Raw genomic sequence first — 15777 nt, 5'->3', positions numbered from 1 at the left:
ATTCCTCGATGAATGTCACACCCTGCCAAAGGCATGATGTAAAAGTCCTTGTGCCTTAAATACCCCTGAAATGCAAACGTAGTTTGCCAATGACCGGTGTAATGGCAACATCCCGTCCGGGTGCCTCTAGAACAGCCTCGGTCTGTGGCCCCATTTCCTTGGGCGTAATACCAAGTCAAGCCGCCGATTCAGTTGAAATGAAGTTGGCCTTGGCTTTTCCATCAAAGAAGAAAAGGGCTTACTGGTCGGGCACTTTTCCCCATGCTTTGCAAAGTTTGGTACTTTCCTTCGTCTAATCAAGGTCAATCCTCACAAAGTTTGGTACCGGTCCGGCTTTCGTCTTTTCTTTTCTTCCGTGCTCTTCGATTGCTCTAGAATTGCCTAGCTTGTCTTCTGGTGGTCCTTTGGTTCTTCTTTTCAAGAATTCTATCCAGCTCTTTCTGCGAGTACAGGTTCCGCTTTTCTGCACTCGTCTGTCCTTTCAGCTTTCCTTTCGATCTGAGAGGAGAATCAATGGACTCTCGCCATCTCGAGTAAATCTCATCAATCGGGTAATTCTTCAGGTGTTTTGCAAATCTTGGGTCTTTAGAGTACTTGACTCAATCTTTTCACACATGTGTCAACCTCCACTTGACGTTTGTACTCCACTCTAGCAAACTTTCCCGCCAAGAATTGTCCAAATCTTCATTCTTTTCTTCAATTCCCGCACCGAATTTTCAACTTTTCTTTGCCTACCCATCGAGAGCTCTTATCTCTGTCATATTCTCCGCAAGAACCCATGTGTAATTTGAGGTTCTTTAGGGCCTATGCCTTGTAAGAGAGAGCGATGAAGACGGAAGCATGCCCAATGCGCGATGAAGGGTGGGCATGGCTAATAAGTCCGGGGTCGCAACACGAGGATTCCTTCACATACGATTACAATCTCGACTGTTTTGTCATGAGGGATCGGATCCTCCATAGAAGAAGAATCTTTCTAAGCTTGATACCACTGTAACAGGCTTGGACACTCCAAGCGAGAAATCAATAGCAACACACGAACAAAAACTTCATAATCATTGAACTTTAATAGAGAGAGAGAGAGAGAGTCAAACACAAGTTCTGTGCCCAGAGATATTGGCCCCAAAGTCTGGCGCCCCTTTCGATATTTCTTTATCATTAATCATTGCCAAGTACAACTCCCGAGGGGCCTCTGCTCTCAGACTCTGCATCCAGATGCCCTGCAGAGTGAGGCCCCAAGGGCTCTTTTATTCTTACAAGGGTTGCCTCAAAAGCAGAGCCCCAAAAGTAATCACATGAAAAGCTACAAGTTCCAAAAGCATCTGGTCCAAAAACTAGCGCCAAAAGTTGCCAGCGCAAATCACGGAATTCCATACAGTGCCACTTCTGCAGCCAACGGAAACCGCAGAAGCATCCGTACAGCCCTGCCACGTCAGCACGTCCACACGATTTAGCTTTTTTACTTATTCTAGTGTCCCCAGGGCCGGGTACCCTATAAATTGGAACAACTAATAATCTTTGACATCTGTCCGTTTTCGGGGTGGACATGCCACGTCATCATTTTGTGACAACCTCAACAACGTGCTCCTGCTTGCAGATCTCTGCCTCGACCGCCAAACACCTCTCGTCACACTCAGCTGCCTCCAAAAGCTCTTGTCAACGGGACTCCTCTTGTGGCGCCATCATGTCCATCATCATCTTTATCACGACTTCCATCGGATTGGAAGGAGGTGGAGGAGGGCTAATTGCGGCTAAGAGTCACAACCATGCAAGAGAAAACTCCAGTGAATGACGTGGTAACAGTCTTCGTTCCAAGGAGCTATCTACTGCCTTGCAAGCGAACCACCACTATAATACCTAGTATACAGAGTTCGCTATTCCTACGCTAAAGATGAGATGTACAATCCTACGCACAATGGTAGGTCCTCAGTTTTGAAAGTTAGAAGAGTCTTCCTTGCGGATCCACTAAAATCCTACTCTCATAGACATGAGAAAAAAGCACTTGGCTTATGGTTGGTGCAATAATGAAAGCTTTCATACCAAAGTCAGGCATAGCAAACAATAAATGTGACACAGATCAGAAATCACACTAATCCAAACACCCCTTTCTTGCTTGGTTGTGCTACTACAAAGTTCTTTGGCTCTTTGCTTAGAAAAGGTTCCTTTTTTTCTTTTTTCTTTTTTTTCTTTGGGGGGGGTTTTGTGGTTCCCCACTGATGAAACCCTACCTCTACGCGCTAAAACACCTTCCTCTGTGCACAAGCCCAGCCTGCCCACCCGCATCCTCTTCATGTGTGCGCACCCAGTCTGTGCCGCTGTGCTGCTACTGTGGCGCTGTAACATAAGCCCCCACTGCAACCATATGAGCTACCGTCAGCAAAAGCTGACCCATCAGGTTGTCCATCATGCCATCTTACTTTTGCTGCACCCTACTACAACGTTCGTCATCATCGTGAGGTTGTGACAGGTTGCCATTCTTTGCATTCAACAGGTCTTTTGCTCTCAGTCTTGGCGTGTCGCCATCAACCTTGACCAGCCAACACTGCGAAGGCTGTGAGAGCTGTCCCCTAGATTGGCAGTCCCTCCAAGTCTCACATTAAAGCACTTCTGTGTCTTTTACTGTAACTCTTTTCAATCTATTCCAAACAACATTCTTCAAATCTATTCTAGTAAATTTCTTTTGTTTTTGCCCTTACAACATGGTTTTCAGATTGCAAGCACTCAATTAAAAGAAAGGTAGCATCCAAGACAACAGACATCAAAATCCTCCATATATTTAAGCGCAAATAAAACGACAAGCCAAGTCAGTTTACCTGAATTATAAAGAAATCAGGGGCAGAAATCCGGAAAAATAACACCCAGACGAGTGTTGACAACTGCTGGAGAAGCTTTAGCGGTAATACCACCAAATACAAGATCCTTGGTAAGCCCTGAAAACCTGGAGGATGCTGTCCAGTCAAAAGACATTCATCAACGAATTTGCATTTGAATAAAGTAACAGGCAGGAAAAACACAAGTTGATGTACCATCAAATGTAGATGTATTTGAGGATTATGAAGTAGATCTGGATGAGGTTCACTTCCTGTGTTTTGTCACAAACCAACCAATGTCAAAACCAGATGGGGCTGCCCCAAAACAAAAAATGCCTAGCTGAGCATTTTACCCAAGTTGAGAATCACTATCTGCATCATACTATCCAAAGTAACTTCCCATTGGTAAAGATGTTGCTTGGTTACAAAACATGAAAAAGAAAAGGGCCGGCTTATTGCAGCAAAAGATGCATGCTAGCATCTTGCTGAATGCTTTGTGGTACCAAATCTTGCTTGATGAGCAATGATGAGTGCAAGCTTTGTAAATGGCAAATAATTAAAAGAAAAACTTCTTTTATGGACAAAGGTTATTCGTCTAAGAAAATTTCAGAAGTCTGTATCATATCATTTAAGACAAGCTAATTCAACCAAAAGGATTGACCTTTCTTTTGGACAATGAACCTCCACTAAACCAAAACTGATTATAAAATGCTCATTACGAAATATTTGCTCCTCCCAGATCACGATGTATTGCATACGCGGCAGTAACTGATGTTTTTTTGTGAAACCATTATATCTCAAAATGATCCTATGGTAGAATCACGGCCAGAAGTGGACAGGCTGCAGTATGAACGCCCAGTTTGCAGTGGAAGTGCGCCGCAAATTGTAACGCGATTTTTGGGGAGCTGTGGGGATGCAAATAGATGCCGCGGCAGCAGCCCACATGTGCTTTTTGGCCAGTTGTTTATAAAAACAGAAGTCAACAACTTGCTTTTGAGCCATAAGCAGTTTTTTTTAATGCTTTTTGCAGTCGGAAGCACAAATAAATGCCATTGTGCCAGTTGTAGCTTAAATTCTGAGAGTGGGCTGAGCACTGGGCTCTCCAAGCAAATTGTATACTTTGCCAAAATTAATACAAATAAAGATATACCGCCAAGGGGGGATATTTGGGGGCAAATCATCTCCGAGGGGAACTCCTCTCATGTCTCTCTCATGGAGATTTCTCGTGTGCAATGGTTTTAGAAGTTGACAGTTATGTTTCAAGTTCAGTTGTTTACCACCTAGCATGCGGTGCCAGCAAGCTACAGTGGTATCAAAGCTCTATCAATCGTTCCTCTATGGACCATCCGATCTAGGCTTTGTAGCAAACTTGCAACGTGGAAGCAAAACCATCGTCTTGCATATGAAGAAGTAGATTATAAAGAGATAGAAGTCAATGAAGAAGATGAAGACAAACCATCAAAGAGGGGCACCCTTGCTACAGTGAAGTGCCATGCATGTCAAGCGCAGTGGATGACAAATATGACACAAAGATCATACATCACACTAACACAGCGACTCTCTCTCTCTATTAATTAGTTCTTTGGTTCTTTCCTTAGGAAATGTTCCCAAGAGAGAGCAGGAGAGACAGAAGAAGAAGAAGAAGAGAATTTTAACGTTGTAGGAAACTATCCCAACAGACCTCAAAGATCTATCCACACAGAGAGAGAGAGAGAGAGAGAGAGAGAGAGAAGAAGAAGAAGAGAGTTTTAACGTCGTAGGAAAATTCTATCCACAGACACAGAGAGAGAGAGAGAGAGAGAGAGAGAGAGAGAGAGAGAGAGAGAGAGAAATGAAATGAAATGAAATGTTCTATTAACCTCTGCTAAAGGCCAAAATGACCTATGAGACCAAAGAGTAGACGGAGTGTCACGTGCCTAGATAGGAGAGTCTAGAATCCTAGGAGGATTAGTACTTGCAATTTTGTGAGCCTCTTCGCAGGACCTGTATGTCCGGACGAGTCCTATAGATTAGGTTTTCCAATTTTGGAACCCTCTTGCATAAATGGTTTGTACAAGCGTTTTGACAAATGTTACTACACTTCGGTAGGCATTTGACATGATGAGCATGTAGGTCTAGGTTAGGGGAACACGTCCGTCCAATCGGTTCGTCAAATGGTTCACCGAGCAGTGAGTTATCGCCAATGTCCGCACATTTGCACATTTTTACCGACCTAATCTAAATTTCCTCACTTGGTCAAAAGTCCTATAAAAGGAGCAGCTTCCTCAGCGTTCTCTCATAAATTGGGAGCGCTACAGATTAACCAGTGTTTTTGCACCAACTTGCAAATGAGCCCAGCGTTTTCGCAACAGCTACAAGCTTGGCGTTTTTGGCACTCCACAGCGAGCCACTCCCCGGATCAGCAATTCAGTCCAGTGTTTTCAGATTTCAGCCCTTTCCCTTGCTGGAACAGGCCCGGATCTGTCACTGCTAGCCTCTCCGCTGAAGCCCGGACCTTCGGCAACCCATTCCCTCGTGGCGTCAAGTGCTCCCATTGCTGCCCATCATCTGCTCCATCAAGAGCTGCATTCTCAGCCCCACTTTACGTGACGGACCCTGCATTTTGGCAGCCAAATCTGCATTTTTGCAGCCAGCTTTCAGGCCTTGTTTCCTCTCATATCGGGAGTGCAAATCAGCCCCAGATCTACCCCTTGGTGGCCATCAGCAACCCCTCATCGAGACCGATCCAAAGGTGCATCAAATCAGCCCCGGAGGTGCTTCATCTTGAACAGTTACCGCGGAGACATTCCCCATTCAAGTCAATAGACTCTGCGCTTAGTGTTGCATGTGTGTACATTGCATTTACGCAATCAAAAACAAATACCACATCTGCAACGATGTGGGGAGCCCTTGAGAGGGTTGATTGTGACCCCATCCGGTGTCATTCTTTTCTCTTTCTATCTCCCTTTGCACATCTCTACCTCTCTTTCATTCCCTCTCTTCAAGGAAATTGTCACACACACACACACACACACACACACACACAAGCTTATCGTTACACCTAAAAGCAAATAGGACACATGTCAGGCATGCAACAAAACCCCCAATAAGTTTGCAGATTCAACCCGAAAAACGCAGATTTCAACATCTGCGTTTTCGGCGCATCGTCGTCACATCATCGTCGTCACCGTCGTAATCGACATAGAGTCAGAATTCAGCAAATAAAGATTTGCAGATTTCAGCCCTTAGCATTTTCAGATTTCAGCCCGTCTCATCGTCATCCTCATCGTCGTCGATAGCGTCGACAAGTCCAAAGCATTGTAGAGTTTTGTGCAATCAATAGTAGACCGCTCTCGCCATAGAGAGTGGGGCCTTCGGAGGAGGGTTTGACAACATTCTAGTGTCGTATTCTTCTCTCTCTATCTCTCAGTCTCAGCACCTTCACTCACAGTGTTTATCCACTTTGTTTGTGATCATTTGCACTCTCTCACTAAAGGAACGGAAGGCTCTCCCTTCCATAAGTAAAAGGAACCTTGAGCACAGTTCGGAGCACTCATCTTGAGTAAAGTTCAACATTCACATCCGTTGCACCTTACATTGGTATCAAAGCTTTGGCAATGTTTTGTATCACTCAAGGAAAGAACCACAAGAAATTTTTTTGCTTGTTGCGGTCGCACGTAACCCAAGTCCACTTGGGCGTGTCAATTCCTAATCGTGTTTTTGAAGAGTGACAAGAAACCCAAGAAAAAAGGGCTTGTCCAGCCTCCCCTTGTTTCTCTTTTCACTCATTGAGAGCGAACCGTGCAATTAGCGGCCGGCCAATCGACGTGAGGTGGGAAAAAGCAACCTTGGTGTGAGCGCAAGGCCGCCAAGGGGTGCGCCCGCGGAAAAGAGTAGAGCTCGGGTAAGGGAAGATCCTTCTCTAACACAGATTGCAAGTGAGAGAAGAACCTCAAGAACCTCAAGACTCCAAACCCTCAAGACTCAAGAACCCAAGAACCAAGACCCACAAGAACCCAAGACTTGAGTGTATGGTCATTACCCGAAGCGGAATGGATACTTCGCATGGAGGTGATGAGCATGGCAGTGGCGAAGAAGAATTTTCCCCACCATGAGGTTTTTCTGACCCTCCCCCTTCCCCATCTACGCCAAGGATTGCACCAAATCCTATGGAGGCTTTGGTCAAATCGATGATGGACATGATGTTACACCAAGAAGCGCAACGCGTTACCTTGGAGCGTGAGCGCCAAGAAAGACAGGAATCCGTGAAAGACAGGCATCCTTGGATCGAGAGAGTGAGCAAGCGCGCTTGGCGGCCGAGGAACGAAAAGAAAGAAAAGCAGAAAGAAAGGCAGCTATTAAGCGTGAGCGTGAGGAAGCGCGCTTGGCGGCCGAAGCAAGAAAAAAGGCGGCCAAAGAAAGACAGGCAGCTATTGAGCGTGAGCGTGAGCGTGAGCGTGAGCGTGAGCGTGAGCGTGAGCGTGAGCGTGAGGCGGCCGAACCAAGAAAAGAGGCGGCCAAAGAAAGACAGGCAGCTATTGAGCGTGAGCGTGAGCGTGAGCAAGCGCGCTTGGCAGCTGAAGCAAGAAAAGAGGCGGTCGAAGAGAGACGAGCGGCCTTGGAGGCAGAGCGTGAGGCGCAGAGAGACCAATGCATGCAAGAGTTGGTCCAACAGGTTCTCACCTCGAAACCCGAGCCGGCCAAAGATGTTGGTGGTTCCTCAAGTAGCGCAAGCCGAGATTCGGACTCCAACAACCCCGTCACCAAGAAGTTGACCTTCAGAAAGTATGACGGTAAGATGGATGCTAGTGTTATTCATTCTTGGTTGCATCAATTTAATGCTTATTTTGCGACAACTAAGAAGACAGGTAATAGCAAGGTTTTTGATGGCAGCTATGTACCTTGCCGGTGATGCCATTAATTGGTACCACGCATGGCAAGAGGCACAGTTGATCGCGCACCTAGAGGAAGCCAAAGAAAGCACGCCCCTTTCTTTCAATTGGGCTGACTTCCAAGACAAGCTCAAGGCGCGGTTTATGCCACCACAGTACCTAGCGCGGTTGAAAGAGGATTGGTGCAGCCTCAAGTAGAATGGTATGCCGGTCATGTCTTTTCTAACCGTGTTTTGCATCTCGGCACCCAATTACGCAAATCGGATGATGAGCGCAAAGAGGCTTTCCTTTTTGGGTTAGATGAATATATCAAGTTTGATGTAGAAGTCTTCAACCCCACGGATCTCAACAAGGCAGTAGCAATTGCTCTCCCCCAAGAGATGAAGCACAACAAGGGAAAGCCCAAGGGAAACAAGTCGTCTCAAAGTACCTCCCAGACTTCTAAGAACCCTCAGAATAGTAAGAACGGTAAGAATGGTAACTCTTCTAGCCAATCTTCCTCTAATTCTTCCGAAAAGAACTCTAACAATGAATCTAAGGGTAAAGCTAAAACACCTGCTAAACCCAAACTCACCCCTGATGAAAAAGCCGCAAAAGGAATTGTAGGAGGATACATAACGGCAAAAGAAAAAGTCATTTATGCTAAGGAAGGTCGTTGTTATCAATGTCACGTCAAGGGTCACATTAAAGCGGCTTGTCCTAAGACAACCCCACCTAAAGAACCTAAGGCACCCACAACAACCACAAGCACTTTAATGAAGCAAGCTGAATCTTCTCATGTCTCTGACACACACATTGATGAGTCTCTCATGAAGTGTTATGGTCATGTAAAGGGTCAACGTTTTGTCATATTGTTTGATTCAGGCAGTATGCATGATGTGATTAGTGCCTCTCTTGTAGAGAGAGCCCGCCTAGAGGTTAGTCAGACATCTCCTCTCGAGGTGTCGGGCTTCGCTCTCGGTATGGACTCTCTCATCACGCAAGAGTGCCTTGATGTGTTGTTAACAGTTCAACAAGATGCTTTCCGTAGAAAATTTGTCGTGTCTCCTCTCTCAGGATGTGATATGCTTTTGGGCATTAGATGGTTTCGTGAGCATAATCCTCTCATTGATTGGGAGGACAACACTCTTACATTAAATGCCAAGAGTGACTCTCCCATGATCGTTCGTACTGAGGAGGGTCTGCATGCTTTGCCTCTCATTTCTCATGTGCAGGTAAAGCGTGATTTACGACGAGGAGCACAAGCGGCATTCATCTATGTTGCTCCAGTTACCCAGAGCATTCAAGCTCTGGACAAGTATTCAGCTTTGTTTACCAAATTTAAGCATCTCTTTTTGCAAGATGATCTTCCACCCCGTCTCCCACCCGAGCGGCCAGAGGACCATCGCGTCGAGCTTACGAAGGGGACACAGCCGGTTAACAAGGCTCCCTACCGTTTGAACAAGACGCAGGAAGAAGAGTTAGAGCGACAACTCAAGGAGTTGGTGGCTAGAGGATTCATACATCCTAGTGTTGGTTCGTCTCGTTTGTATGTTGATTACAAGGCATGAACAAGATGACCATCAAGAACAAGTTTCCAATGCCTTGCATTGAGTATATCCTTGATAGGCTCAATGGAGCGAAGGTCTTTAGTAAGGTAGATCTCAAAAGTGGATACCATCAGGTAAGGGTATTCAAAGGCGACATCTTCAAGACCGCTTTTCGCACAGAGCGAGGGCAATGGAAGTATGTGGTTATGCCTTTTGGCTGGCAGGTGTTGTGGGTACATTTAACCGTCTCATGGTAGGCCATTTTGACGATATGATTGGTGTATGTGTGTCCATCTTTCTTGATGATATTCTCATTTTTCTGCATCGTGGGAACAACATGAAAAGGATGTAGAAAGGGTATTGACCCGTTTGGATGAGTATCAATTGTACATTGCATCTAAGAAATCTAAGTTTTTTCTCATTGAAGTTACTTATCTAGGTTATATCATTTCTGCAGAAGGCGTCAAGCTAGACCCGGCGAAGGCGGAACAGGTACATAATTGGGATGTGCCCAAGACTGCATATGATGTGCGTTCTTTTCTTGGTTTATGTCAAGCATATAGTTCGCACATAGAGAATTTTGCACGCATTGCCGCACCTATGACTGATGTTTTGAAAGGGGTAAAAACTCGTCGTCAGCGCGTGGATTTACCCGAGGCAGCCATTGAGACTTTCGCAGCTCTCAAGGTTGCGGTGACAGAAGCGCCGTGTCTCATCCTTGTCTCTTGGGATGACCCCTTTGAGGTATAGACGGATGCGAGTAATATCGCCATAGGCGCTGTGCTTCAACAGCATGGTCATCCAATAGCTTTCCTTAGTCGGAAGCTCAATAGTGCAGAAAAGAACTATTCAGTGTATGATAAAGAACTTTTATCGGTCATTCACTCTCTTAAGCATTGGAAGCATTTTCTTCATGATAGAGAGTTTACAATTTGCACAGATTACCAAGCCCTCAAGTGGCTCCAATCTATGCCTAGTGCACATTGGAGTGATCGCCAAGCACGGTGGTCACAATTTTTTGAGCAATTTGAAGGTTTGATTGAGTATGTGCTTGGAAAAGCTAACCCTGTTGTAGATGCATTAAGTCGCAAAGGACAGATTTTGGCTATTGAGTCAAGGTCCACAGTTTCTCTTCAAGGTGTGTCTTTCGACAGCATGAAGAACCAGTATACGGATTCCGAGTTTGGTAAGCAATGGTTGCAGGCTCTTGCTTCCCAAGGGGCAAGCAACTATCTCATTCGTGATGGTTTATTATATTTTCGTCAACGTCTATGTGTGTTGCCCTCTCAGGCCAACCATATTGCATGATGAACATGACACTCTCACGGGTGGACACAAGGGAATAAACACCACTTTGGAAAAAATAGAGAGATTCTTTTATTGGCCTAAAATGCGAAAAGATGTGTTTCATTATGTAACACAGTGCACTATATGTCAAAAGGTAAAAGCTCCTCGAGGTAAGCAACAAGGCCTCTTGCTTCCGCTGCCTATTCCCGATGGACCTTTTCAAGATATTTCCGTGGATTTTGTGACTAACCTTCCACCTAGTTTGCATTCAAGGAACACTCAATGTTTGACAATTGTTGATCGTTTCAGCAAGTTTTGCATATTAATTACTTGTAAGGCCACAGTCACTGCATAAGATGTGGTACGGTTGTTCATAAAACATTGGTACCCACTCTGTGGTTCGCCAAAATAGATTGTTTCAGATAGGGATGTTAAGTTCACGTCCAATTTTTGGAGCGCACTCTTTGAAAATTTGGTCACTAAGTTGAATTTTTTATCAGCTTTTCATCCACAGTCAGATGGTCAGACAGAGATTTACAATCAGTTGGCTTTTGATGTTTTAAAGTCATATGTGCATGATCAATAGTCTTATTGGGAGCTCTATCTCCCATTGGTTCAAGCTATTTTGAATGAGTCTTTTTCCTCTGCCATTGGTCGAACTCCGTATGAGGCAGCTGTTGGCCGTCCATTCCAGTCACTTTTGACTCGCTCGGTCAGCAAAATCTGATGCCAATGCTGAAAGTCAGTCGTTGGATGAGATTTCTGAGACTGTGAAGCTTCGGCTAAGCAAGGCTCAGAAGTCTTACTCACGGCAGGCTAATAAGCATCTTCAGGAAGTTTCGATCAAGGAAGGGGATTGGGTGTATTTAAGAATCGTGAAGCAACGTCTTAAGCAAGTTGGAAAGAAGTGTCCAAAGTTGTCTTTTCGAATGTATGGTCCATTTCCTGTCATTAAAAAGATAAATGAGGTTTCAATGAAATTGCAATTGCCTAACTCACGGTCAAAACACAACGTTTTCCATATTTCTTCGTTGAAAGTGTTTCAAGGAACGCCTCCAAAGGACATTTCGGAAGAGGAAGAACCAGAGATCATGGATGAAGCTGAAGTCATGGAGCCGGTGCAAGTGTTGTTGCATCAGTTTCGCCATGGTTCAAAGAAGCAAGTGAGAGAGTACTTTTTGAAGTTCAAGGATCGAGGAACCCACGAAGCAGTGTGGGTTGATGAAGAGTTTTTCAAAGACTATCCCGAGATGTTGGCAGCCTACAAGGAAGCCATGCAGATCGGTACCAGTACCTCACTTTAAAAAGGAGGGGATGTCATGTGCACATCTAACCCTATGTGCATGTGGACAAGCTACTTCATGACAAGGGTTCAATTAGTCTAGCCTAGGAAGTGTTATGGCACCTTTGTGAGTCTGTTCACAGACCGTGCATGCCTAGGCACTTAGAGTAGATGCATATCCTCTGGTTGAACACGGCATGATCATCAGCATTACCATCAGATTCTATCTGGATCATTTTCAAGTGCAGAAAACCTATTTTTCCTATTTTAGCCATTTTTTCACTTATTATTTTGAAGTGACTTTTGTTGGGAAACTGGGTAGGGCAATTCAGTCAAGCAAGTATATAAGAAACCCTAGCGCTAGCACTTTCTGGCAAAAGAAGCAGAAGACCACTGTCAAGTGCACCTTCTCAGCAAGAACAGCAAGAAGACCCTAGCGTTTTCAAGCAACCAAGATCAGGTAGCGTTTTCATGTGCATTGCAGATCAGTCAGCGTTTTGCATTGCAGATCCAAACCGGCGACAGCAGGACACAGCAGAAGCCTAGCATTTTTATTGCAAACCTCAGATTTAGCCTAGCGTTTTTACATCAGATTTTCAGCCTGGCGTTTTTGCAAATTCCTCGCGTGAAGACATTCTCTGCATCAGCGTTTTCAGTTTTCAGCATCTAGACTCCGCACCGCAAGTCCTAAACCTCGCAGATCTCACCTTCTCGCAGCAGATCCTCGCCGCACGGTCAAGCCCGTAAAACGCAGATTTCAACATCTGCGTTTTCAGCGCGTCGTCGTCGCATCGTCGTCATAGACAGAGTCAAAACCAGCAAATAAAGATTTGCAGATTTCAGTCCGTCTCGTCGTCGTCCTCATCATCGTCGACATCATCGGCAAGTCCAAAGCATTGTAGAGTTTTGTGCAATCAATAGTAGACCGCTCTCGTCATGAGTGGGGCCTTCGGAGGAGGGTTTGACAACATTCTGGTGTCGTATTCTTCTCTCTCTATCTCTCAGTCTCTGCACCTTCATTCACAGTGTTTATCCACTTTGTTTGTGATCATTTGCACTCTTTCACTAAAGGAACGGAAGGCTCTCCCTTCCGTAAGTAAAAGGAACCTTGAGCACAGTTCGGAGCACTCATCTTGAGCAAAGTTCAACATTCACATCCGCTGCACCTTACAGAAATACAATGAATCATCTCTCATGCTAAGTACCAATCATTAACACAAGGAAACAAGTAAAGATTTGTGGAAGTGTGAAGTCTAGATCTTCACCAATTCAATTCTGCTACACTTGATATTTGTATTAGAGCTTTGAAGATTTTGCACTAATCCGCTAATTCCCAAGAAGCTTTTTTCTCTGGAGTTTTCGGTTGTGTTTGCAACACTTCGGTGATACTCCTTCAACTTTTGGAATAGCTGGCATGCCATAGCACGTGCGACCATGAACCTTGAGCGTCGGAAAATAGCAACCAATTGTATAGGGGGTAGATAGTCTCCCAAGGATTAGTCTGCGACCTTCCTTGAACCAAGGGAAGAAATCCTTGCATGGTCAACACTCGTAGCGGTATGGAGATCTCCCCCAATTTAGAAGGCGAGCACATTCCCCCTTCGGATCTTCCCATCACTCCTCCCCCTATTCCTCCATCCTTGCCACCAAATCCCATGGATTCCATGATGCGGATGATGATGGAGATGATGATGCGGCAAGAGGAGACACGTCGACAAGAGCGTGTAGAAGCAGTAGAGCGAGAGGAACGTCGATTGGCAGCCAAAGCCGAGGCTCGTAGATGGGAGCACAAGGCAGACGCCGAGGCTCGTAGGCAGGAAAGGGCAACCATGTGTGATCTCATCACAACTTTGGCGGTCTGATCTGATATCTCTTCATCAAAGCCGGATTATGAAAAGCTTGCAAAGACCATCGTGGAGGCGACCAATGCTACACGAACAACCAACAAACCAATTCCCGAGAAGATACGTTCAGTAAGTACGACGCTAAGATGGATGCTTTTATCATTTATTCTAAGTTGCATCAATTTACATCTTATTTTGCGGTTTTTAAAAATTTCGATAATAACAAAGTTCTCTTGGCTTCCATGCATCTCACGGATGATGCCATCACCTGCAAGGATGAGTGGTGGAGAAGAAGGAGGATGCCCACAAGGCGGTCCATTTTGAGTCTCTCCTCCTTCCCCCTCTCGAGCTTCGTTGGGAGGAGTTTTGAGGAGGATCTAAAGACTCGCTTCTTGCCTCCACAGTACCTGAATCAATTAAAGGAGGATTTTTGGGGCTTTGTCTCAACAAGGTAAACCTACCCCGCAAGAAGGCTCTAAGAAAATACATCTCTCTAGCAAGAATAAGCATACTTGAAACCAATATTCCAAGGCCATTGCAACATACTTCTTGAAGGCAAGCAATGCCATAAAAGATGCATCAACTAAATTGAGTCCCACATAGCCAAATAAAAAAATACACTATTAACATCTACAAGCAAAAAATTCATTCACCAAGCGCAACACTCTATTCATAGACTTCTACCTACTTTCATACATGGATTTGATGTATGCATGAGAGATTTCTGAGCTAAATTGCATGCATGAGACAATTTCTAAGCCAAATTTACAAAGGTTCTCTCAAAATGCGCTCTTCTAAGGTTAACCTTTATGTTGTATCTAATAATAGAATTTACATGTCCTAGAAGTCATATGCTTGTACTTAAGGCAATTACACTGCATCAAAAAAAAAATTGTATCACAACAAATGATCATTAACTTCATACATTCACTTCTGTTTGCACATAACTTAGCTCCCTACACATTGCAAGTCTTCGGTACCCGTATGTATTATAGAAACCAATCAAAAGGAGGCGTGTGCAAGGAGGCGTGTGCAAGCATGGGTATTAAAAAGTACCTGAGTAAGCAATGACATCAACCTCAAGTCCAACCTACAAAAGTAAATCATGGATCCCATCAAAAGTGTAGAGAGAGAGAGGGAGAGAGTGTGTGTGTGTGTGTGTGTGTGTGTGTGTGTGTGTGTGTGTGTGTGTGAGAGAGAGAGAGAGAGAGACCTAAGAGGCAAGAGAAAGAGCATGATATTGCATACGCGGGCTTCGTCCAAGATCGCCAAGAACTACCACAACAGCTCGATTTCGCTTGCCCATCTCCGTTCTACTTCAAATTATGGTCTGCTGAGCAATTTGAAAAAAAAAAAGATAATTTGTCACTGCGCATATTTCACACCTTCGTGTTACCCGTTACCGACCCTGAACTTAAAAGAAGCGATAGGTGTGAAAAAAATAGATTTTGGCCCAAAGTTTCAAAGCTTAGCCATCAGATGGTCACACTCCATATGCCTACCCTCATTGTCGTGCGTCCTTCGCTCATCATCAAACCGCATCCACTTGAACTTCTCTACACCCACAAACTTGTCCTTGTTGATAAAACTAAGCTTGATGCGACAGAAGTAAGATACAAATGATGACGGACACCACGAATATGTGCAATAAAATGGTGAAGATCTAGTTTTACACTTCCACAAAATCCTTTCCTTCTTTCCTTGCGTTAGTGAATGCTTTGTACTTCAATGAATCTTGTCAGGTGCAGCGGAATTAAAATGGTGAAGATCTAGTTTTACACTTCCACAAAATCCTTTCCTTCTTTCCTTGCGTTAGTGAATGCTTTGTACTTCAATGAATGTTCCTTTTATGTTCCCCTAAAGAGAGGGGTTGAGAGAATGCGATAGAGATGTGTAGAGGGAGAGAGAAAGAGAGAGAAGAAGAGAGCGACACCCGATGGGGTCCCAACCAACCCTCTCAAGGGCCCCCCCCCACACAGTTACTGATGTGGTATTTGCTTTAGATTGGGTAAATGGAATGTATACACAATGCAATACCTCAATGCAGACTCTAATGACTTGACGACGACAAATCACTACAAGAGGCACCTCCGGGGCTGATTTGATGCACCTTTGGATCCTTCTCGATGTGGGATTGCGGATGGCCACCAAGGGTAG

The 15777-nt window shown here is 44.8% G+C and overlaps 1 protein-coding gene across 2 annotated transcripts in view; it reads right to left on the bottom strand.

The window, feature by feature from the left end:
- The window catches only part of LOC147460218 (UDP-glycosyltransferase TURAN-like), a 98590-nt gene that overhangs the window by 66431 nt on the left and 16382 nt on the right, over window positions 1–15777 (bottom strand). The window contains exons 3-6 of one of the 2 annotated variants that reach the window (XM_086511306.1): window positions 14834–14950; window positions 14677–14710; window positions 3024–3079; window positions 2811–2935 (exon numbers count right to left, since the gene is read on the bottom strand). The gene's annotated coding sequence lies outside the window, so the exon portion shown is untranslated. Of the gene's footprint in view, window positions 1–2810; window positions 2946–3023; window positions 3080–14676; window positions 14711–14833; window positions 14951–15777 lie in introns of both variants that reach the window. The other variant, XM_086511304.1, reaches the window with a different exon arrangement.

This window comes from Adiantum capillus-veneris, chromosome 4 (genome assembly GCF_014529385.1).
Source record: "Adiantum capillus-veneris isolate H3 chromosome 4, ASM1452938v2, whole genome shotgun sequence".
Taxonomy (NCBI): Eukaryota; Viridiplantae; Streptophyta; class Polypodiopsida; order Polypodiales; family Pteridaceae; genus Adiantum; species Adiantum capillus-veneris.
Note: the sequence above shows the minus strand (reverse complement) of the source record. Positions and strands in the feature narration are given on the sequence as shown.